Below are 26,601 nucleotides of genomic sequence, written 5' to 3'. Positions count from 1 at the left end.
AAAACATCAATAAATTTATGTCTTAAGATTGTCGTCTTTGATTTGTCGCATTCACCTATTTACTATTTATTGAGAGTTGCAATAAAAATAGATACAATATTTTGTACCAAAGTTCTCGACAAAAGGTACTATGTTTTGTTGAGAACTTTAGTCAAAATAAAATTGATCAGAAATTTAATTTAATAAATGTATGAAATTTATAAAAAATATATATTGTTTACAGACATTTATTAAATTATTTTTGATCAATTTATTTTGACTAAAATTTTCAACAATACATAGTAACCTTTGTTGAGAACTTTTGTCTAAATAAACTTTGCTAATTAGATCTTACTTATCCTAATAGGTTTAACCTTAAAAGGTAATATAATATGTCGTAGTAACAACTGAAAAAAACTGGTTTTGCTAATAGTTTTTCATTTATTTAAACGATTTATTATAAGTTGAAGATTAACAATAGAAACCATAACTTTTTAGTATCTTAAAAAACTAAAATGTTTTGTTTTTCCAATGACTTTTAGAAATAATTAATGATTTTAAAATAAATATAAGAAATGATTGAATAATAATGATGTAAAAACAAAATAAAAACAATAATGATTATAAGTCTGTTACTAAATAACTAATAAAAGAATAAGTAAATATGAAATATTAAACAATTAAAACCGAAGTCATATAGTTAAAACTTTTCAATTATTTAGTTAACGAGTTTAAACATAAAGTTTTATTAACAAATCAGAGTTTTTAAAAACATAAACAGATAGGTTAATTAGAAAACCAAAACTTCATAAACTTAAAGTTTAGATATAATTGTAGTTTTTTTTGTTTTGTTAACTACATTAAAAAAATTAACTAAATACAAAAAATTTTTTGTATTGTTAATTAATATAGTTAACAATACAAAAATTCTTTTCATAGGCTATTATAAAGAAAATCTATATTTTAATTGCAATATGTATTAACAAACTAATTTATATTTTAAATAATATTTTACTTCAGCTAATAAGTTTAAAAAGAGTTCATAATTCTTTATTAATAACTATTTTGATCTTTACAAAGTAAAAGATCAACATTTGTAATCAGAGCCGTGGCTATGCTGCCCCACACCTTATAAAGATTTTAAGGCCTTTATAACAGGTTTTGGGGGTTTTGGACCCAGTAGCCACGGCACTGTCTGTAATTATAATTAACAATTATATAACATTTTACTCCATATGTATATGTCATCAGGTTTGTCGGCAGGAACTTTTGATGTTTCAGAATTGACATTTTTAGAAATTGTGCAAACTCCAAACTCCAAAAAAAATGAGTGTTTTTCAAAAAATTGCGATTATCAGAGCCTGGTAATAAAAATACCCTGGACAACTAATAATGACATATAATTTTTTAGCATAATATTCAAAATTTAATTTCATCGACAGAATTTAAGTTTTATTTAATATTCTTTTAACGTTTAAAGTTCTATGTAGAAATTTTCCGCCCTCCCCAAAATGAGGTTGAAAGTTTCACTTTCAACCTTATTTTGGGGAGGGCGGAAAAAACTTGTTAATAAAATAAAATTTAGTATATTATACTAACGAAATATGTTCTAGTTAACTCATTACCTTAACAATCGGGGTTGAGAAGCACACTTTTCAAAGTATTTTTGTTCCTATCCTCCATCACCTCAGGTTTTTGCAAAACAACCAATTTAACATTAACATGAACATAAATAAGTTTGAAGTAAAATCTGAAACATTAAAAAATCCATCCTACGTATCTGGTTATTGAAGTATATAAGTTACCGTTTAATATCTTGTTTAACAAAAACTAATGTTAACAATTAATTTTAATTAGCCTGTAGGCTACTGATACACAAGAGGTATATAAGCAGTAGCATAGCAAGAAAAAATGGCTCTCCCGCGTGTTTTAATATCTGTTTTTCTTTCCCCGTCCCGCTTCCTCTTTGCATAAAAAATTTTCTCTTCTCCTTGGCATAAAATTTTTCATGAAAGCAAAAACTTTTTTCTTAAATACAACTTTAAAAAAACTATTAAAAGACAACTTAAAAGATTGCAAATTAAATGATGCTCGAGGAAAAAAACGAGACGAATAAGAATTATTGAAGTACTTAGAAACAGTCACAGTAAAACGATGACATTTAATTGAATGAAGAGCAATTTGAGAATAAATTTTAGTAAGTGGCACAAGAGACGCTAGCTCTTTACAGCAGCGCTCATTATATTATTTATAGAAAAGAGAGAGAAGCAACATTATGGCGATGCGATGGTGGTTGAAAGTTGGCTGTAAGTTCAGGTCTAACTATGTTTACAATGCGTTTTTGCACCTTGTCTAAAAGAAAATAATTATTCAAAGATCCGCTCCAGATATGTCAGAATTATTTCATACAAGAAAGGATTTGAGATATAGGGATAAAGAATATAATCCTGAGTGAGAAAATTACGAGCACGATATAAAGATACAACCTTAGCAGATGCTACTTTTAAGTTAATCTTGAAAGATGAAGGGTAGATAATTTATCAAGTACATTACCTTTTATGAATATAGAAAGATCTAGATTGTTGCGATAACAATTGATCTTTCTGTATTCCGATAAAAATTGTGTTTTATCTGAGTTAACTTTCACAAGATACGCATGCTGTAGCAGAAGTTAAATCTTTTTCATGCTCAAATGCCCCCTCTAAGCAATTAGAGAGGGTTGGCTTCTTATCAAGACAAAAATAAATGGTAGTATCATCAGCAAATGCCACCTTGTGAGATTTAGTTGTGAGAATTTTAAGAAGATTATCAATGTAAATTAAAAAAGTATGGGGCCGAAGATAAACCCTTGAGGAACTCCTAAAGTTACAGGAATTGAAGAGGGGTGCTGTCCATTGAGGACAACTTTTATACTATAATTGCAAGGGAAGGATTTAATAATCTTAAAGATGTTTTCACAGATTAAGAAGAGAGCTTATTGAGAAGACCAGCATGCCGAGCTTTATCAAAGGTATTAGAAATGTTGAGAGCAATAGCCTTAGTACCTCCACATTTATCTAATTAACAATAAAACCTACCAGTTATTATCTTGGTACCAATGGTTTCTAGCAGTAGTAAACAGACACCTGTTTTTTAAAGAATTGTTTTGGTAATTAGTATGGAAGTAATGGTTACGATTGAAAATTGCAGCAGCATAATGCGAGGAAAGCTGTAAAGAAGAGTGAGACTTGAATTTTTGAGAAGAAATAAAAGATTCCATGCCAACTTAAATTAAAGAAGTTACATGGGAAGCACATTTTTCAGCAGAAAGACAAAAAAATACGACCCAAGGGTCATCACAAATATAATCATGGAAAGAGTTCCAGTCAACTTTAAGGTAGTTGTAAAAGGTACAATGATAGAGGGATTCTGATAATGAATAAGAATGAGATATTAGTTTTAGATAGATCAAACCGTAATCAGAAGCACCAAAGGGTGAATGTGAATAAACTGAGCACTGAAAAAAATTAGAAACAAGACATTAGTTGAGTATAGAAGATTAATGATTCGGATCGTTTGGAAAGCGAGTTGGAAAGTTACACAGATACATTGCAGAGATAAGTAATAGAATGTAACAGAAATATAAAAACTATTGAAAAGGCCAAACAAAAGGTAGCATAAAATGGATCATAAAAAGATCAAAGACGACTTTTAAAACCATTGAATAATATTTCAAAAAAAAATTATTTTTAAACAAAATCCTTATGAACACGAGAAAGCTTTATTTTTTTAAACTTTATTTTATTTTCACTGAACTTTAAGTCAACAGAGTTTTATTTACAAAGGTATGACCATGAGATTTAGGAGTTGAATAAAAAAAGTTCTTTGCAAATAGTTCTGTCTTATCTTTGGGAGAGGTAATAAGATTAGGCCTATGAATTAGAGATAGAATGTTAAACTTACCTTTGTTAATGACGCTGTTGAAGATTTTCTAAAAGTCTCAAGAACCTAACTTGTGAGATTAGATATGAGATTTTGTAAACTTGTAATAACGGAGCTTAGCATCAAACAGCATGTCCTCCGATAGATGGTTTCAACCATACAATTGTTGGAGCCACCTAAAGAGGATAAAAAGGTGCTAAATACAAGGTAGGGTCAAAGACAAGACAAAAATCAAGGAGTGAAAGTAAGTGATTAGGGTTGTTTGGAAAACAAATCACAAAAATGCCAATCTGAATAAGAAGAAGATATGGGATTTAATGCCAGCAAGGTCAGTGGTGACTGTGCTAAACCATTTAAGTCCAATAATAAATATATTGGCAAAGGGATAAAGAGAAAGGACATGTTCAACTCAAAGTTTACCTTCTTGAGATGAAAGAAACAAAGTACGGAAGTACATAAAAAAAAGGCTCTGAGGATTCAAATCTAATTTCTCGATAAATAAATGAGTTGATACATAAGTAAACCCCAATTTAAACATGTGACTATTGGAGTATTTGTGAATCAAAGGATAGGAAAGATTCAACTGACGGAAAGTTACTTTGAAGGACACGAATATTTGTAAAAGATATAATAAAACAGTTAGGCGGTGGGGCTGGTTTTTATGTTTATTACTTTTGGTTACTTTGGGCATGCTTTAAGTTTAAAGAGAATTTGACTTATTCACAGATAAAGCACATTAACCTAATCAATGAGTTACAGTGTCTCAAAAAATTATCCGACCAAACACTTTTTTAAATATTTTTCCTAAAAAAAGTGCTGTATTTTCGTAAATTTAGACTTTTTTGGTAAACTCAAGATTAATAAAAATAAAAGAACATGTTTTTAAATAGATTTTCTTTATTTCAATGTAAAATATGAATCACAAAGTTTTCAGTCTTTAAATAAATGAACTTAGGTTGTTTTTTTATTGTCAAAAAAATATTCGACCAAACGCATTATTTGTTCCATAATAAATTATTATATAACAAAACAATTAATTTAATACTTTGTTGGGCCTCCCTTTGCTTGGATTACAGCTTCTAGACGTCTAAGCATTGATTCGACTAAAGATTTTGTTTCTTCTGATTGAATCTTTTCTCAGGCTTCTTCAATTGTCACTTTGAGGTTTTCTTTTTTGGAAAATGACCGATCTCCAATTTTTCGGTCTACAATTTCCCACAAATGTTCAATGGGATTAAGGTCCGGTGATTGTGCAGGGCATTCCAAGACCTCAACATTATTTTCAGCAAACCACTCCTTTGTTTTAGTGGCACAATGCTTGGGATCGTTATCTTGCTGAAATGTAAAATCAGATCCTAGCCGAAGTTTTCGAGCAGCTGACTTCAAATTTTGCTTTAATATGTTTCTGTATTGCACCTGATCCATTATAGTATCAATAAACTGGAGTTTTCCAACACCCTTCCAAGCCATTGAACCCCATACCATCACGTTACCGCCACCATACTTGACAGTTCCTCTCACGCAGCTTAGTTTGTAGGCTTCTCCGGCTTTTCTCCAAACTTTTTGGGCTCCATCAGATGACTTTAATTTGAATTTCGATTCGTTGCTTCACAGGATCTTTTTCCAGAAACTTAACGGCATATTTTTGAACTTCTTAGCAAACTCCAATCTTCTTTTCATGTGTTTCTTACTCAAATATGGTTTGTTACGCACAAGTCGTCCTTGAAATCCCTGGTCTCGGATACGATTTCTGATTGTCTCATGGGATAATTTGATTCCATAATTCTCTTCAGCTTGCTCAGCCAGTTTTCGAGCAGAAATGAAGCGATTTTTCTTGACTTGTATAATTAAGTTTCTATTAAAACTCATATTAAAGCAAAATCTGAAGTCATCTGCTCGAAAACTTCGGCTAGGATCTGATTTTACATTTCAGCAAGATAACGATCCCAAGCATTGTGCCACTAAAACAAAGGAGTGGTTTGCTGAAAATAATGTTGAGGTCTTGGAATGCCCTGCACAATCACCGGACCTTAATCCCATTGAACATTTGTGGGAAATTGTAGACCGAAAAATTGGAGATCGGTCATTTTCCAAAAAAGAAAACCTCAAAGTGACAATTGAAGAAGCCTGGGAAAAGATTCAATCAGAAGAAACAAAATCTTTAGTCGAATCAATGCCTAGACATCTAGAAGCTGTAATCCAAGCAAAGGGAGGCCCAACGAAGTATTAAAATAATTGTTTTGTTATATAATAATTTATTATGGAACAAATAATGCGTTTGGTCGAATATTTTTTGGACAATAAAAAAACGACCTAAGTTCATTTATTTAAAGACTGAAAACTTTGTGATTCATATTTTACATTGAAATAAAGAAAATCTATTTAAAAACATGTTCTTTTATTTTTATTAATCTTGAGTTTACCAAAAAAGTCTAAATTTACGAAAATACAGCACTTTTTTTAGGAAAAATATTTAAAAAAGCGTTTGGTCGTATAATTTTTTGAGACACTGTATATAGTTTACTCAGTCCTGGTAGATAATCCAAAAATGTAACTTAAAACTCTTTATGTGGCTTCAATTATGCACACCATTAAAAAGAGCATTGAAAATTAATACTGTAAACGTTAAATCAACGTTTAATGGATAAATACATTAAAAAGCTTGAAAAGTCAAAATCAACCGTTTGTTTTTAATCATCAAGTGGTCACTAAATATTTTATCAGTATTTTGCTCAATTACTACTAAATATTGACTAATTCTGAACAACTCTGGGTTCAAAATGTTTTGTTAGGCTCCTACATCTTGATTCAGATTAGACCTTGTAATATGTCCTTTCTATGTCCGGGTCAAGGAATTCAAATTTTAATGTAAAATTGACGTACTAATAATGGTTTATTTTAATGGTTATTAGTTCTAAAACATTTCAAAAGTTAAGAGATTGATCTGTAACCCGAGTTGCAGTGGCTCAGATGCAAAATGAATAAGTCGCAGTTTGTTCTTATATATTCATCATGAACCGAATATATTATTGAGTATTTATTCAGCAGTTAAAACACTTTTCAATAATCGATCGATGTTTTTGACAAGATTATTCATAAGCTTAAGAAAGTTTTTTATAGAAATTCTCAATTCGTCAAGAGTGAATTTTTGCATATTGATTTTTCCGTTGTCCAATTTCACACGTCTTCTCTATCTGATATCAGAAGCTACAGTGAGACGCAAATTACATATTTCGCGGAGGGCCTATCTTTCAGGTAATGAGTCTAGTATTTCAATATTAGACTATGTCACAAGTCCTCCATGATTTTTACAATCTTCTGCTTTTTCAGTTTTTCCTTTTTCACTATAGATTATTTTTGACCTGAACGGTTCGTATATAGTCCTTTTCTAGTTTTCTGTCCTGCTTCACCTCATCAGACGTCCTCATCCATTTCCATTTTTTTCTCTTGTCCCCGCATGCGAGCTTGGTAAAGGATGAATCTCTGAGTAGACCATTTGCCATTTCTACATTTTTTCTGGATAACGTAGTGACAGTTGTGGAGCCACCACATAGTTTGACTCGGTTGTCAAACTTTGCGAATTCTGATTCACACCATAGGTTGTTGAGAGGTGCCAGTTCCATCTTTTCACAAGCGGTATCCAGATTTTTGAAGAAGTCCATTATAGATAACTGTCTTTTGAGCATTTTTAATACTTCTTCCAGAATAGCACCATTAAGAATGTCTTTACCAGCGGTTGATTGACTTTTCTCGGCTTTGAGATTTCTGAGTTCAGGAATTTTGGTTTCAAAAAATGTTTGCACACCATCCCAAGATTGTTCATCATTCGTGGAGATTTTACGGCCATCCACCCCCAGAAGATCCATTATTGGAAATATTGAGTTCAGCATAGATTTCGGCAAACAACTGAAATCAATCACTTTGAATGTACGTAGATACTCCCAGCAATAGCTTATTAGAGTTTATGTCAACAACATCGCTAAAAAACTGCATTATTAACTCTTTTTCTGTTTTATCAACTATTTGAAAATATTCGCGATTCTTCTGAATTGGTTTGAAATATCGATAGAACCCGCCGAGCTTATTTTTAGCATTCAGCCATCGTTTGTACTTGTTGTTGAGAGAGACAAAACTAGCCGCATGGCTTGGCAATCAAAGTTTAAAAATAGCAATTTCCCCAAGAGTGCAAATGCTGGTGCTCGGAAAACTGAACGCTTTTTCGCCTGCCGAAACATGTAGCAACTTATAAACACCGATTTTTTGCCCGCATTTCTGAATACTTTGTCTACATCATGGTTCACACCAAAACTGCATGTGCAGAACATTTGATGATATTCTAACTTCCCACATCTAAGCTTTCCAGTAACGTTGCGTTGTCTCCGACTCGCTTCCATAAAGAAGAAGTCTATGGATTTGAGTATATCATGTACCGTAACGTCAGCTAGAGCTGCTAAGCATTTAAGTCTGAAACAATACAATTTTGCTCCATCTGACCCAGAATGACTAGCATTTTCTGTGTAGCCGTTAGTGACTTTTCTCCTTTGTTTATTTAGATCAATTAGAGTAATATGATCGATTTCAATGGCGTACATACAATGACTCGCTGCTTTGGTTGTATCATCCAGACCTACTATGATGACTGAACCACCTTTATCGAGTATGAGATCGGCAGCCATGTTCAAATTCAGAAACACCACGTCTTAAGCATAAATGTTAATGGATCGTGGATCGAGAAATACGTAAGTCAAATCTTTGCATGTACGTCTTCGCTTCGGTAAATCAGGACCAGAGGTGTCCCAGTCCAATACCGAGGTATTATCAGATTCTTCTAGGTCACTGGCAGTGGACCAGTTTTGTCAAAATACTACGTTTGCTGTAGTTACAATGATTCCATCAAGATCATTTCTGCTCACCTTGTAGTTCAGAATGTACTGAACTGTGCATCGTATTACCCGATCATCGACAGTGCGATGACAAATTCAAATCTTCATTTTTGGAAATGAATGTTCGGTGATTGAAAATCTGATTTTTGCTTTATCAGTGTAGATGACACATTGTATTCATCCAGATTCATGGTGAGTAGTTCGAATTCAGGGTCAGAGTCGCTGGTAGGGCTCCTGTCAACATGTTCTGGTGATGCAGGATACGTCAGTTTTTGTGCAGTTTGGCGCTCATCAAGCTGTTGTGCTTTTTCCTCAGCTGATGAAAGTCTTCAGTGTTCTCGTTTCTTCTGCTACTCCACTTACTAGACACGGTGCCGAGAAACGTACAAGAGACCCGAATCAGTTATTTTGATGGAATTGTTCATCTTTTGTTATTTTCACGCCAAATTGTTGCTTCAGTTTCTTTTGGTACTAATTGTGTTTGGTCATGCTGTTGTTGAACTCATTTACTTCTATGTACCATTCGTCTAATTTGTTCTAATTTTTATTTCTTTCTTATTTGCGGAATTTAATGAATCTCTGATAGTCTCTGATAGTCAGTGAGAAATTTCTTCCCAACATTATTGAGATGCAAAGGGTAACTAATCTTTACAATTTAATCTTCGATGTATTCGGCTGCTCCAGTTTTAATGGCAGCCTCTTGAGATCGAGTCTTCTGTCCTGGCTTTGTCGGCCTAAACTCCAGACTGGAGCACCAATATGTGTGCTTCAGTCTGGAGTTTAAGCCAAGCAATGAACTTTTTCTGTTTACTGTAAACTTCATCAAAGAGACATTTCACAACGCAATCGCTTACACTCTATACGTATTTAGAAGACCCTTCGTTTGAACACCTAGACAGATACCTTAATCTATGTGCTTTTCAGAATTCCTCAGCCCAAAAAACATTACAAATGACATATTATTTGGCCTGTTTGGGAGAAAATAATAATCCGCTTTGAAATGACAATATTAGCGGCCATTCCAAAAAAAATGACCGCAATCCAACATAAGGAGTGTGAATAGACCATAAATTCCCCGATAATTGTGTTCAGCGCATCAAACGGCCTCAGGATTCACTCGTTCCAAAATAATTTTGTTATATACCTTACCCTAATGTTATATTCAAATCAATATTTTCTTTTGCCATTCAAATCATAAATTATATATTTTACATCTAATTTGGGATTAGAATAGATAAATAACTTATTTGAAGAAGAGTTCAAAATTTTAAAATACTATTTAAAAAAATACAATAAATGTTTTATTTTTATAATTCATTTTAATCAAAGCGGCATTATTGCAACAATTGAATGAAGCAGCGGCATTTAGTGTGAGGAACATGCACATTTAAGCGTGAATAACATTCACACTTAGGCAGATTTACAGTTATGAAATTTATACTGAGTCATTCGCCTCATTAAAATATAAAACAATACTAATAATATAAAAAAGTTTTTTATTATGAATTTTTTTAATTATAAATTCGATCAAAATTAATCAACAGACTTAAAATTAAATCAAAAAAATTTCTTTTTTTTTGGGATTGATGACATGTATGCATGGTTGGCACAAGGGGCATGCGAATTATGTCGTCGCATAACTCGTATGGCCAGGGACGCCGCGCTGGCATAGCAGACATTCTTTTTTCTCTCTCTTTTTATCATTACTTTGATTTTAAAAAAAATAAACTTGAATATAATATGTGGCGTTCATTATGTGTAAAAGTACTTAGTTGTTTATATATTAGGGGCGAAAAATTTTAAATGTTATACTATTGATAATGTATATTATTGCTCAGCACTTAATAAAAAAATAATTAGATCAAAGCGTAGTTGCGAGTTAATTGTTGAAAGAATAAGTTTTTGAGTTAATTTTTATTTTAACCATTTTTTGTATGTTAAATGTTTATTGTTATCGGAAAATTACATTTAGGGGTGCCATAGTTTATTTTTTAAACTATTGGTTTTGTATGTATTAGCTCTACACTTCAATGAAATCTTCAGGGTTTTTTTTTTTGTAGAAAAATACTAACCAGGTATAGAGAGAGAAGACAAAAAACAAGCGAAGACATTAAATAAATTGGTCCAAACAACAATCAGTATCAATTGCAGGTAAGATTTGATATAAGGGTGTATTTACTACTATCAAGTTAGTTAATAACCACAAAATAATAATAATTTAATGAGCTAATAGATTTCTGTTATTTATACCTTAATAACCATTGCGTTCCATTTTTATAGTATATATATATTTTTTGTTGGATGTTGGGTTTATATTTAACCATTTTTATTGATCATAACAAACCGAAATTAAAACAACTTGTACTCTATGAGCAGAAGACATCATGAGAAAATTTACAAGATTTTAAAGGCGTTCCTGGTGAAGCAGCTGGAGCTGAATCTTTTTCTGTATAAGAGAAAATTAATTGCAAGTTAAGTTTACTATTTTTGTTTAAGGTTTAGCCTTTTTTTTGAAATTAAATACAAATACAGTACTTGTTTTAAAACAAAAACATTAGCTTTAACTCCTCTCTTTTTATAGAGCAATTCCTTGGTACTCGAGGACGTGCTTTTCCTGGAACAAGTGCAACAGTTTACAAAAAAAAAATGGAAACTTTTTAAAACTTACTGAAGACATTTTAAAGTTTGACACTGTTCTTTTAAACATCTTCATAGGGTAACTGCTAAAGAAACTCATTACTTAGTTAAGCAAAAATATTCAAAATAAGTTTATTGTGACAAAGACAACAAATTGCTTTAAACCATAAGATTTCAAATTTGAAGTGTCCCCTGAAATCTTCGGTAGAACTGGACAGAACTTTTCATTGCGTTATAGGGGATTTTGATATACAATGGCCATCATTTTCTTTTGTCTTTCCAACTTCGTACAGGGAAGTGGAACTCCTTGTGAACTTGAAAAAAAAATGATATTAGGAAACGTAATTCTAGGAATGGGGCAGTTAGAGGTTGGGATGGGGTCGGGTTAGCTTCAATTACATAAACTTTTTGCATTCCATTCTCATTTGATACCAGTATCAACATACTAAAAATTTAAGTATCAAGGCTCTTAACTACCTATCTTAAACAAAAAAATTACTGGGCACTCGCCTAAAACACGTTTTTCCCTAGACCCCCGGTGAAGTTGTTTTTTACATTTTGGAATAAGGATAATTAAAATAATTTTTTTTTGTTTATCTGATGATAAACAAAAAAAAATTTCTGGGGATGTGTTGCATGGTCTTAGAGCATGTTTTTATGCACCGTGGAGTTAAAACTTTTTTATAAAGCTTTGAACTTTTTTTTAAGTTCGAAACTTTTTTATAAAAGTTTATAAAACTTTTTAAAAAGTTATAACTCAGTTAAAACCTTTTTAAAAAAAGTCGAACCTGAAAAGGCTTGAACTGTTTTAGAAAAAAATGATGCTAAATAATTAATTAATTTTAAATTTATGGATAACTAATTTTCCAAGTTGTTAATTAATAAAAATCTTTTTGAACAATATATAATTGACTAACTTTAAATCAAAGATAAATAATTTTTTTAATTGGTCATTCAGATTTGATACTTCTCACGAATCATTTAAACATCAGTGTTTACTTTCTTGTCATCATCAGAGCTGGAATAATGTCATTTCAGAGTACTGAAATAAAAAATTAATTCTTTTTTTTCAAATCATACATCATACATACATCATATTCGTACAGGGAAGTGGAACTCCTTGTGAACTTGAAAAAAAAATGATATTAGGAAACGTAATTCTAGGAATGGGGCAGTTAGAGGTTGGGATAGGGTCGGGTTAGCTTCAATTACATAAACTTTTTGCATTCCATTCTCATTTGATACCAGTATCAACATACTAAAAATTTAAGTATCAAGGCTCTTAACTACCTATCTTAAACAAAAAAATTACTGGGCACTCGCCTAAAACACGTTTTTCCCTAGACCCCCGGTGAAGTTGTTTTTTACATTTTGGAATAAGGATAATTAAAATAATTTTTTTTTGTTTATCTGATGATAAACAAAAAAAAATTTCTGGGGATGTGTTGCATGGTCTTAGAGCATGTTTTTATGCACCGTGGAGTTAAAACTTTTTTATAAAGCTTTGAACTTTTTTTTAAGTTCGAAACTTTTTTATAAAAGTTTATAAAACTTTTTAAAAAGTTATAACTCAGTTAAAACCTTTTTAAAAAAAGTCGAACCTGAAAAGGCTTGAACTGTTTTGGAAAAAAATGATGCTAAATAATTAATTAATTTTAAATTTATGGATAACTAATTTTCCAAGTTGTTAATTAATAAAAATCTTTTTGAACAATATATAATTGACTAACTTTAAATCAAAGATAAATAATTTTTTTAATTGGTCATTCAGATTTGATACTTCTCACGAATCATTTAAACATCAGTGTTTACTTTCTTGTCATCATCAGAGCTGGAATAATGTCATTTCAGAGTACTGAAATAAAAAATTAATTCTTTTTTTTCAAATCATCGAGATGACTAGTTTTCCGAATTGATCAGTTCTTTATTCAAGAAATTTTGTATTTGAAAAGTACACCATAAGATGAATTAAATCAATATTTTTTCCTTTAATAATTCTATTTTCAAATAGCAATTTAACACGTTAACTTGTTAAATACTTTGAGTATTAATTTTGTTTTTTTCTTGATAAAAATTAAATAACAATTTTAGAATACAAAAAGTCACCATCTGGTTTTGAAAGCATAAGTGGTCAGTATTAGTGGTTTTGAAAGCATAAGTGATCAGCATTAGTGGTTTTGAAAGCATAAGTGATCAGTATTAGTGGTTTTGAAAGCATAAGTAGTCAGTATTAGTGGTTTAGAAAGCATAAGTGGTCAGTATTAGTGGTTTTGAAGCAACAGCATATATTTTGTTCCTCGCGGTTAGAAACGAGTTAGATAAGAAGCACATTGACTTATCGTTCTCTTCAAGTCACATTGTAATTTTTTAAACCTTACCATTATTTTTGGAGCTAAATAAATGAAATTATTGACAGCTGGCACAACTTCTGTCCCTCGTTCATAAACCTAACTTGTCTTCAAGCATTTGAACAACGATGATCCAATGTGTGTGTAAGAATGTATAAAAAACGCTTCATTGACATCACTTTTAATTAGTTTGGCAATGCAACTTAGAAGCCCTGACATTGAAGCGGACCATTGTAACTCTGCCCACGCACCATTTTCTTGTCTAGTCCATGTCTTATTAAAGTATCTCATATTGCATTAAAAAGCGAATTACTGTTGGTAGCATTAACTGCAAAAAGACCAAGTAAACCTTCGTATAAATTAAAACTTTCAAAAATTGGTTGAAAATAAATCGACATTTGCTCAATACCGGATTTTATTGCACAAAGTACATTTCTTAGCCCATAATGTGTAATTTTGTCTATCATCTCGTTAATAATATTGTGAGACTTGTACTTACTGTTTGACAGCCAGTTCAATAGAAGTGCATAATCCTCGCTCCTCATTAAAAGTAACTAATTAAGATTTAAATTCAATTCCATTATTTTGTCAAATAGCTAAGCCTGGTCAAGTAACACATTTTAATGTAGAGATTACACAAATTAGGAACACGTAATGCTTCTCGCATTGCTTATCATGCGTTTTACTTATTATTTGATGTACGGTTTTCGAACCTGCTGCAACCTATGTGAATAATTTTACCTGTGCCTCCTTATGAAATGCTTTTCGTATTTTTCGTGATTTTGCAATGTTTCTTCATATTTTTTCATTTGTCATAACCAATTTTCAAAAAATTTTGTTGATTACATTTTGGAAAGGATACCAGATTTTTGTTGACAGCAACAATCCAAATATAGCAAATAATTTCTTTTTTGTATGACATTTCAAAAATATTATATTTTGCTTAATCCCAAGGGTAATCTATAATCCATTTTTCGTTAAAAAATCTAAACTGTTTGCCATATACTTTTTGGTTGCTTCAATATATTCAAAGCAGAGCTTGTTTCGGAAGAACTTATTAAGGGAAAACTGGGCAAAGATGGCTTTTCATATGACAACTCAAAAAAAAACTTAAAACAGGGTGTAAACAAAACTGTATTTACACCTTTTGTTTAAAACTCCAACTCGTTTTTTTAAATATTATTAACGCAATTTTATACGCAAAAGTATACTTTTTCCGGATAAAATAAAATACCTCGGTTTCAGTTATTCTTAACGAATTGTGTCCTTCGGTATAACTTTTTTTTAATTATCTTTTTGTCTTATTTTAGATGGTAATTTTTTATAATTTTATAAAATTGGAGGTAGAAATCACATAATAAGACATATTGATTCGTTCACGTGACCAGATGACAAGTTTATAAACTTTTTTTTAGTTTTTATTTTAAAATTATCTATTTGCCAACCAGGGCCGGTTCAAGGATTTTTTTGGCATATGCAATAATAATCCTTAAAATACAATAAAAACATAATGTCCTATTAAATATTTATCCACTTTACGTAAAAACTGACTACAAAATTGTAAGCGTAATAAAATACATTTTTGATCAAAGAAATTAACAAATACTTATCGTACAGTTTATTGTACAGTTTATCGTACAGTTTATCGTACAGTTTATCGTACAGTTTATCGTAAAGTTAATTGTACAGTTTTTATATTAACAAAAAATAAAACTAATCATCAAGTAACAAACTTTTCTTGTCTTAAGTTTTGCAAAGTGTTTCAAAAATGAAGCGGTTTAAATTGTACTCAGATTCTGGTATTCAATTGCTAATGTAGCCATCCACAAAGACGGTCTTGAAAAAGGGTCAATAGAACATAATTTTTGATAATATTTAATTTAGACATACTCATTTCTTACTCATTTGTCACTCTTGCCGTTAGCTTTCAAAACGAAATGCAGGTTTTTGCCCTTATTTTCAAATGCATCTATTTCATGTTTTTTAATTTTTTCATGTTATAAAGAAATTTAAAAAGTTTGCGTTGATTTTTTATCTGTTCAAATCTTTCTGGACAAAGAATCATTTGCAGTCTAAAACTATAAAAAAGAAATTTACTTTAGAAAACTCTTTTACCGACTTTATAGGTTCATTAGTTTACTTCTTTAGAGAACTTTGGATCGATGGTCAGTTTTCGTCCAGTTCTATTTCATCTTTAATAATGCTATACAGTCCATTTTTTTACGTCATATTTTGTAAAAAAGTCTCGACACTTTCAATTAGTTTCGAAGCGCTCAGCAGATTAACAGATTTCATCTGAAGTGTTTTTCTTACTAAATTAAACTTGAACAAGACATCATACCAAGTGAGCAAGCAGTAGAGAAATTTTAAATCTGTAGTTTTTTTAGCCATTCTCATAGCGGTACATTTACATATGTATGTACAATTACATATGTATAGCGGTAAATTTACATATGTATATATATGTATATATGTATACATATATATGTATATCTATACATATATATATATATATATATATATATATATATATATATATATATATATATATATATATATATATATATATATATATATATATATATATATATATATATATATTTATATATATACTTATATATAATATAAATATACATATATGTTTATATAAATTAGTAAAAAACACTTATCTAACTTTTATCTTCCCAATATATCTGCAGAAGATAAAAGTTAGATAAGTGTTTTTTACTAATTTATTATTGCTCTGTTCTTTAAGAACATTGAGCACTCTATTTGTAAAATAGACTAACATAATTTACATATATGTTTATATACATATATACGTATGTATAAGATAAGCAAGTTGTCAAAGATACATTTAACATATTTAATATATATAAAATATATATACATGGGCTGCTGTTGTTTTGCTAGAAAATGTTAATGGGAAAAAGCAAAAAGTGGATCGCGTGGTGCCAGTAAGATGGTTAGACAAGGCAGAGAAAAAAATTTATTGACCACAAGGCATAAATGTACTGAAGTACAAAAATTCTCCACCAACCCAGGGCTATGGTATCAAGATGTCTAGTCTCAATGTTATAATAAGTAATAATGTAATATAATATTGATGACGTCACTTCCCGTCTTCTGAATATTATGGTTATTAGTTACGCTATTTATATACGATAGATGCTTGTAGTTCTTTTTTTCTTATATTTGATAAAATTGTTGTGAACCATAATAAAATAGTAAAACCATAATAATATTATATGAATATATTTGAAAGACTATTTTATTATGGTTTACAACAATATTTGTATGGTTATACTATTTACTATTTATTTATATGTTTTACTATTTATTTATATGAAAGACTATTTTATTATGGTTTACAACAATTTTATCAAATGTAATTAAAAATCAGTATGGATGCAAAAATATTCAAAAAAGTATTGTGAGACGAACCAAATGAAGAAGACTATATATATACTGGAAAAAAATGCTATCAATTTATCTAGATAAAGCCACAATCCCAGAGGATTGTAAATTTCAAGTCTTAATCGTTCTATGCGGAGTGAAGGCTTTTACGATAATTCAGGATCTTACATCATACGACAATGCAATCAAAATTATTCATAGCAAGTATAAAAAACAATCGACAGCGATCATGATGCGCCATAAACTTTGCTCTTTTAAAGAAAAAGAAGAGGAATCGATTGAAAGCTTTATAAGTAACTTAAAACAATTTTCCAGAAAAAGTCCAACAGAACCTCTAACAGCAGATCAACAAAGTAACCTACTAAAATGTGATGCTTTTGTAGCTGGTATTCGCTCACCTTCTATTCGTCAACGACTGCTTGAAGCTACAGATGACAATCTAGAGTCACTTTATAAAACAGCTCTTACGATGGAATTGGCCACCGAAGATGCCCTTAATTTGACAACAACCATGACAGCTACTACCACGCTACCAACTTTTGCAGCAAGTCATAATCTTACCAAATCTCCCTGTTTTTGGTGCGGTAATGATCCACATCCAAAAACTAAACGCCCTACACGAAACTCTACATGTGCACATTGTCATAGAAAGGACCACTGTCTATCTTTCTAAGAAAGAAAGCAAAACTTACACCAAAGCAGCAGTTGTTAAATAATATAACGAAAATGATGATAACACAGTAATATCTACGGTCATAGCAGCAATCGACTCACCTGATAGACTAATTAACGTTACCATAAACGAAAATCTAACATATGCACTGTTAGATACTGGGTCGGACAAAACTTTTATTACATCAGAACTTCTTCAACAATGGAAATTTTCATACGATACTCAATCTACCTCAAAGGTATCACTGGCAGACAACTCGACATTAAAAGTTAAAGGTATCTTCCATGGTTCATTATTATTGGCTAGCGAAAAATTAAAAGTACAATTCCTCGTTGTGGACAACTTGGTGGCACCAGTAATTATTGGAATGGACGTGTTAACATGTCATTCCTCAATTACCATCAATTTTAAAGGAAACAAAAAGCCTCTAAAATTCTGTTTAGCAACAAAAAGTATGAAGTGTTCAACATACGCCTTAATACCTGGAATCGATATTAACAAAATAAAACCAGTAGCTACAACCTCACGACGTATTCCAAAAAATATCTCCGTCATAACAGATGAAATAAACCGCTTACTAAAAAAAGATATAATTCAAGTAAGCCGCAGCCCGTGGCGAGCTCTATGTTTTATAGTATCAACAGGAAATAAAAATCGCCTCGTCATTGATTATTCAAATACAATTAATTTACACACTCCGCTCGATTCATATTCTACACCACGAATTGATGACTTGATTCTTAAAATAGCAGTCCATTAAATTTTTAGCACAGTTGATCTCAAATCGGCGTATCATCAAGTGAGAATACGACCTGAAGATTACAAACTAACCGCATCTGAAGCTAACGGCAAATTAAATGAGTTCAAACGCTTACCCTTTGGATGTACAAACGCGGTACCAATCTTTCAACGAGTAATGGATGAATTCATTCAGGATAATAAACTTGAAAACACATATGCTTATCTTGACGATATAGTTATTGGTGGAAAAGATGCTCAAGAGCACGATAAAAATTTTAATCGCTTTCTACACGCAGCTAAAATCGCCAACATTGAGATAAACGAAGAAAAGAGTAACTTTAAAAAAACTCATATCGAATTCTTAGGCCATATTATTGAAAACGGAACTATAAAGCCAGACCCAAAAAGATACGAAGCACTGATAAATATGCCTGAGCCAAGATCGTTAAAAGAGCTAAACCGAATGATAGGTTTGTTTGCTTATTACGCTAAGTGGATACACAATTGCACAGCATTAACTCTCCCACTTACCCAAGCAAGAGACAATTTTCCAACAAAGAGTTTAAACCATCATGCCAAAGAAGCAATAAAAATACTCAAAAATAAACTTGTAGAAGCTTGTCTAGCCTCCCCTAATTTAAAAGTTTCATTAACTATAGAAACTGATGCCTCCGACTCAGCACTCGCAGGAACACTATTACAACATGGCAGGCCCGTTGCCTTCTTTTCAAGAACATTAACTAATGCCGAAAGGAAGCATGCGATAGTTAGGAAGGAAGCTACTGCCATAGTGGAGTGCTGTAGAAGATAGAGGCTTCTGATTAACTCAGTACCATATATTAATATAAAACCGACCAAACATTCATTTCCCTTATTTTCAATAAAATCGGTTTGACAACAAAAATCAAAAATGAAAAATTAACACGATGGCGATTAGAATTAGATGATATTAGTTATACAGTCTATTACAGGCCGGGGAACCAAAACATTGTAGCAGATTCCCTTTCAAGATGTTGTTTGACTATGAATAACACTAAAGCGTTTTACAATATCCATTCCCAGCTATGCCATCCCAGAGTTACAAGAATGACACATTACTGCAAAACCAGAAATCTACCATACTCCACCGCAAAAATTAAACAATTAACAAACCAATGTACAACTTGCAATGAACTCAAACCACGTTTTTACAAACCACCCACAGGTTGTCTGATTCAGGCAACAAGGCCTTGGGAATGCTTATCGATGGACTTTGTTGGACCTTTACAACCCACTACAGCAAACAAATACATCCTCTTGGTATTGACGAGTACTCACGCTACCCATTTGCATTCCCTTGTCAAGAAATATCAGCTGACACTGTTATACGACACTTTCTCAACCTCTTTTCATTATTTGGTGCACCATCATCTATTCATACAGATTGTGGAACTGTGTACCGTCACTAACGAAACACCCCATCAGAGGATGATGAACTTTCAACGCTCATCAATAATAGGCACTGTTTTACCTAACTTTTTAACAGAACAGGATTCCACAAACCTTTACAGACGTCAGGTACAAATGAAAGGAGATCCACTCGTTGACAGAGGTCAACTACTAGAAACAATATCGCCCCACTACGCTCGAATAAAATTTCAAAATGGAAAAATTGACACTGTTTCAACAAAAGACCTCGCCCCACTAGAAGACCTAAATCCCCCAACAGAATCAGTCCAACAACAATCCGGTGATTTGAACAGTGAACAGATGATCATTAGCAACAGTATAAGCAATTCAATAAGCAGAAACCAAGAAGAACTAAACGAAACTGACAAAGTAACTTCAAGCCAATTAGTTGAGAATTTAATTATAGACAGTATCCTTTGTAATCAGTCACCTACAACAGCGGTACCTAGTGAGCCTATACAGAAAGTTACTACTCCCGAGAATCTTACTAACATACCCTCAAAAACAGGACGAGTTACGAAGAGGCTAAAGTATCTTGACGATAACTTTCCTTCCTAGTATAATATCAGAGGTTAAGCCTATACTCTCCGCCCTAAAACTTTCCTAACGTGGAGAAGACTGTTATAATTTAAGTAATAATGTAATATAATATTAATGACGTCACTTCCCGTCTTCTGAATATTACGGTTATTAATAACGCTGTTTATATATAATCTATTATACAAAAGGTTATTAGTTACGCTATTTATATACGATAGATGTTTGTAGTTCTTGTATAACTTTTTTCTTATATTTGATAAAAGCCAAAATATATTTGAAAGACTATTTTATTATGGTTTACAAAAATATTATTATGGTTTTACTATTTTATTATGGCTTACAACAAATAAATTAAGTTAGTCGCAGGTAGTGTTTTAAAAAGTTTTACTGTTTAAATTTGGATTTTATCACATGAGGAAGGCTAAAATATGAATATAGTTAGAGTTTATAAGCATTTGATATTATATCACCTAAATTTTTAATGTGTTGTGCTTGAAGAACATTTTTTATTAGATATTAAATTAAAATATTTATTTCCAGACAAAAAAGAAACCTGTAAACAATTTCTGTCTATATATACTTGTTCAAGTGCCAGTAAAACGGGCAATAGAAAAGAAGAAGCATTCAGTAAGCTTGCAATTTATTTCTTCCAAATGTTTTTAAATGATCTGAATAATTTTGTTGTATGCATTTAGTTGAGCGATAAAATTGTTAAGACAAAAGATTGGCTCATTTTTATGTTAAAGTTGTTATTTCTTTGTTAACTGCTGACCGAGTGAAAATGATACTGAAAAAGTACACTTTCTTATAGCTAAATCTTTGCAGCTTTCCAGTCTTCATTTTTGTTTATGTGTACTTCATCTGTGTTGCTAATGATATCGCCAGTTTATAATTTTATATTGTTAAGTAAAGCATCATTATGTTTTAGGCTAAAACAGAGCTTTGAATAAAACTTTTATTTATGTTAAATAAATAACAACTCTTAATGTGTATTAGATGAATTATCTTTTCGTTTTTGATGGACTTTAGTCAATAAAGGATTTTTAAATTGTAATGGGTCTACAACACTTAATTTCATCAAAATTAAATTAAAAAGTCACGTCATAGAAGACATAAAAAAATCAATATCTGTTATTAACAACTTGGTTTTCATAGCAAATCTAAGAAATCTGATTTTTTTTGAAATATTGCTGTATAAGTTGCAATAAAAATTGTAGAGTTAAAATTGTTGAAGATGTTATATCCGGAATTGGTTAGTCTAATATAATTTGTAATGATCTAATGAGATCACTTTTCCACATTCTATAATAATATCTAATTTTTCACTCTCTAGCGATTTGTCTCAATTCTTTGAGATTCTTATTTTCCATTTTTTATATAACAAGATTATTTTTTTAAATTTTCATTTTTCTTATATTAATTTAATATTTTTTATTTTCTTTACATATGGTTTTTTATTTTCTTTATATATATTTATTAAAATATATATAAATTTTTACATCATCTCTGCGACTGTTATATTTTCATTTATTTTTTTAGAATTAAATATATCAATTTTAACACCATTAACAATCTTTCCATCACGTAATTCAAAATATCTCCATCCATGCTTAGTTCCACGCATAGCACTATATAATGATGGATATATTGTAATTTCTGCTGTTTCCATGTTATTTTTATTTCTAATTATTTTAATCTTTCATATTTTGGATCTGTAATTTTTTCTGGTGTTTCACGATTTTTTCTAGGTCTCCCAACTGGTATTTTATCATTTATTTCTTTTACTGGATGTATTCTAGGTCTACCAACTGATCTTTTCTCGTTTACTTCTTTCACTTTAGTCATAATAGATTCTTTATTTAATATCCCATAATCCATAGCAATAATTAGCAATGTAGCGAGATAGTCAGATGTTTTTGAAATGTTATTTTCTTCTAATAGATTTTTTAAACTTTTCTTTGTATATTTCATATTCATTTTATTATATAAAAAAAAAAATTTAAATTATTTTCAAAAAAAAATTAATATACAATATTCATTTTATTTCCGTCTGATTGAAATTGCAACAATTTATCAGATATTACAACAGCAAATGCTTCAGTATCTGCTGGAACAGCCGCATTAAATGTTGTTTTAATTTGTACATTTACTACTGATGATTTTAATCTTTCTGATTGTCTACAAACATTTTGAAAATTTGTATGTTATTTGACTAAATAAATGCATAATACCATTATTTGTAAGTGACACTGCATCTGCATTAGCATAAGCTGTTCCATCAGTTTTAAGAAGTCTTCCTTCAAGCAAGAGAAGAGCCTTAGATGGAAGTGTGAACAAATCTTGTTGTTCAACGTTGATTCTTATTTCTCCAGAACTATTTAGATTTGCTACTGGCTTATATTCATAGAATTCAAACCTTTCAATAACTTCATTAACATCTGGGATTTCTGTAAAATTTAATACTTCAGAAGTTGCCATTTTGTTTTTTTATAAACAATATAAAAAAAAAAATTCTTTTTTTACCAACTAATACTTGTATAAAAAAGTGCGCAAGTCTAAGACCGCGTCTTTTTTTAACTAGATCTTATAGCATTTCCATTTGAGATTTAGCATTTCATTCTTATAGCATTTCCATTTGAGATTTTTTATCGCAGCCCCATCATTATTTTATTTATATTTATTGTTACCTTATCTCATATATTTATTAAATTTGAAATTATTCCTTTACTTCTTTTATTAATACCAGTATTTGATTGTGAAACTAATTTTGAAGATGCTTTTTCAATTAATTGTTTTCCTTTTTCAACTGCAACATCTCTAGCAGCTTCTATTGCTGATGTTGAAAGTTCATTTCCTGCTAACTTAGCAGCAGTTAATTCAGTTTTTTCTAATTCGCTAGCAGCCAACCTATTCAACATAACTGATGATACTCTTGTTGCTGTTGCCCGTTTAAATAAATTTTTATACTGTCGAATATACCACTTCCTCCAACAACATGTTTCTTTATATATCTCTTATTATGAACAATTGGCATTTTTTATGTGCTATATATTTTTTTATATATGCATTGAGATATATGTAATTATAAATTATTTTGTATCGATTTATACTGTGCACTATTTATAAAACCTTGCCGTAATAATTCATCATATATTGCAACAGCCTAATTTCTTGATCGAGTGTTACCTGCTTTCAATGCAGCTATACGTATTTCAAGCATTTCAATTAGTGCATTAGGGTCGCTAGGAAGAATTATAGCTTGTTATCATGTTCCTTTTGATTCACGCTTCTCTTTTTTTTTGTATTTCTCCAAATTGGAGCTATTATTTCTCTGTATTTTCCACTCCTAGATGACCTTGGTTTGTATGGGTTTTCAGTAATAATTGCATCTGCTTGTATTAATATATTTTTATAATTTTTAAGATCATCTTCAGTATATAAGTTCTTATTAGGATTAAACTTTGTTATTAACTCCAAAAGATAAGGAGTAACATAATATGTTTTATTATCAATAGTTATATCATCATCATTCATAAATATTGTTTTTTTTCCAATGTATAACTTGTCATCCTTAGAATGCATTCCAAATGTAGTGTCTGTAGACTTTTTACTATTAGTATACATTCTTAGATTATCTGTTGCAATTTTTGAAGGCATTGAGAAGGCATTAGTTCTTTATATGCATGCTCAGCAATTAATTCAGAATAAGCATTTGAAAAAGTGAGTGCAAACTTATTAGCTTGATCATTCAATTTAGATATGTTTTCTTTAACCATGAACGAGATCTCGTCTTGTTCTCGATTCTAGTGAGAAATGGGACTTCTCGTGAGAAACGAGAAATAGAAAATTCTCGCGAGAAGTAGAACGAGACTTAAATATTATATTATTTTTCAAATTAAAAATTATTATAATTTACAAAATGCTTAATAATTTGTTATTTTAATTAATTAATATTTTGACTCCGTGATTTTAATAAATCTAATTAAAAATTTAATTTGTTTTTGACAAAAACAAATTAAATTTTTAATTAGATTTTTAATTAGATTTTTTAATTAGATTTTTTTTTTAAATCTAATTAAAAAATTTTAATTAGATTTTAAATATTTTTAATTAGATTTTAAATACAAAAACATTTTGTATAAAATGGTGCACTTTCGACTTAATTTCATTAGCTTACCAGTGGAATTCAACTTGACACATATTGTTCATATTGAAAAGAAATATTCTTGCCTCATTTCAACGATCAAAAATGTCACCAAGAAAAAACAAAATCTGGAGATATTTACAAAAAACAAGTGACGGTGCTGAACGCAAGGCGTGCAAAAAGTCTTTGAAAACAAAAGATGGAAACACAAGCGGACTTCATCGTCACCTCGAAAAAAAACACAGCCAAGATTACGTTGAGTATTCTGAAAAAACTGACGACTCTCTTCTTCCTCCTCCTAAGAAACAATGAACCACGGTCGAAATGCTTTAAACAAAGTCCAAAGACAAATCCATTCAAAAACAGTTTGACTCTGCAATGCTGGATTACTTTTGCACTGATCTGGCATCCTTTTCAGCAGTCGAAGGAAGAGGTTTCAAGAAATTGTTTGACATTGCAAACCCTAAACTGAGTCTTCATCACAGAACAACATATTCAAGAAAGCTTTCAATTCGGTCAAGAGAAGTTCAAGTTGGAATGAAGAGCATAATAACGGAGATTACGCCAAATTTAAAAAGTGCTGCATTTTATTCTGACCTTTAGACTTCTAGAGCTCAGGACAGCTACATCTCTTGGACTTTTCATGCTGTTGACGAAAATTGGAGACTACATCACTGGACACCCCATGTCCAACAGTTCCCAGGCAGACACACAGGTATCTTAATTGAAGGAAAGCTGGATTCTTTTTTAGAAGAACTAAATTTGCCTGCTGATTTGCCAATGTACTGCGTGAACGAACAGGCAAGAAACATGAAACTTGCAGTCAAATTGTCAAAGCACCTTGACCAATACTTGTGCAACAATCATATTTTCCAATATGCAGTTCGAGACTCATTTGGAATGACTGCTGGAATGGATGATGCGTTGCAAACATGCAAAAATTTAGCTTCTTTAACTCATTAGTCAACAGTTGCAGCTGAGTTGCTTGAATCAGAATCAGACGCTCAAGGAATCAATTTTAGACAGTTACGCCAATCTGTTGACACAAGATGGAATAGTGAACTGGATTGCATGGCTTCTGTCCTACATCTAAAGAGTGCAATTATCAGCTTATGTGCAAATGAAGATATTTTTTCTTCAAAGACCATCAGTGCATCACAGTGGAAATCAATCGAGGGAGCAGTAGAAATTTTGGCACTACTTAAAGAAGCTACAGAAACGTGGTCGGCTGAGTCTATTCCAACAGTTAACACTGTCGCCGATTCTCTTTATTTAACCCATGACAAAATTGATCAATTTATTGAGACGAATAGAAAAAATGGCTACGGTGTCTTGTATGCAAAAAACTTGAAAAGCTGCATTGAGAAAAGATTTCCTCTTTGTCACGCTGGAAAATTATTGAGTGCTGCAGCAAACCCCTTTAGTCCTGCTTTAAAGGGACTTCACTTGAAGCTCTTCAAAAAATTTCAAACAACAAAAGAATGGTTAGCCTCACAGGTTAAGAATAATTTTGAGTGCCAACCTGTTACCAGAGTCCTTTCATTAGATTTGTCCCCTAATTCAAAACTGAAGCGCAAGTTAAACGTCAGACTTGAAACACAAGAGCCAACATCTAAACTGAATCCTATTTTTAGCGAAATGTGCCAGTATGAATATCTTCCTGATGCCAAAAAAGACTTTCCGATTCTTGATTGGTGGAAATTGCATTCAAATACATTGCCAGAACTCTCTTCATTAGCTAGACAAATTTTAGCTATACCAGCAAGTTCAACTAAATCAGAGAGAGTTTCTAGCTCAGGTGGAAATGTCGTCCGATCATCCAGGCACAACTTACACCCAGAAAAAGTAGAACAAATCATCTTAATCAGA

The 26,601-nt window shown here is 31.1% G+C and overlaps 1 protein-coding gene across 1 annotated transcript in view; it reads left to right on the top strand.

The window, feature by feature from the left end:
* The window catches only part of LOC100209282 (heat shock factor protein), a 123,834-nt gene that overhangs the window by 36,090 nt on the left and 61,143 nt on the right, over window positions 1–26,601 (top strand). The gene's annotated exons all lie outside the window — the stretch shown is intronic.

Source organism: Hydra vulgaris, chromosome 15 (genome assembly GCF_038396675.1).
Source record: "Hydra vulgaris chromosome 15, alternate assembly HydraT2T_AEP".
NCBI classification, from domain to species: Eukaryota; Metazoa; Cnidaria; class Hydrozoa; order Anthoathecata; family Hydridae; genus Hydra; species Hydra vulgaris.
Note: the sequence above shows the minus strand (reverse complement) of the source record. Positions and strands in the feature narration are given on the sequence as shown.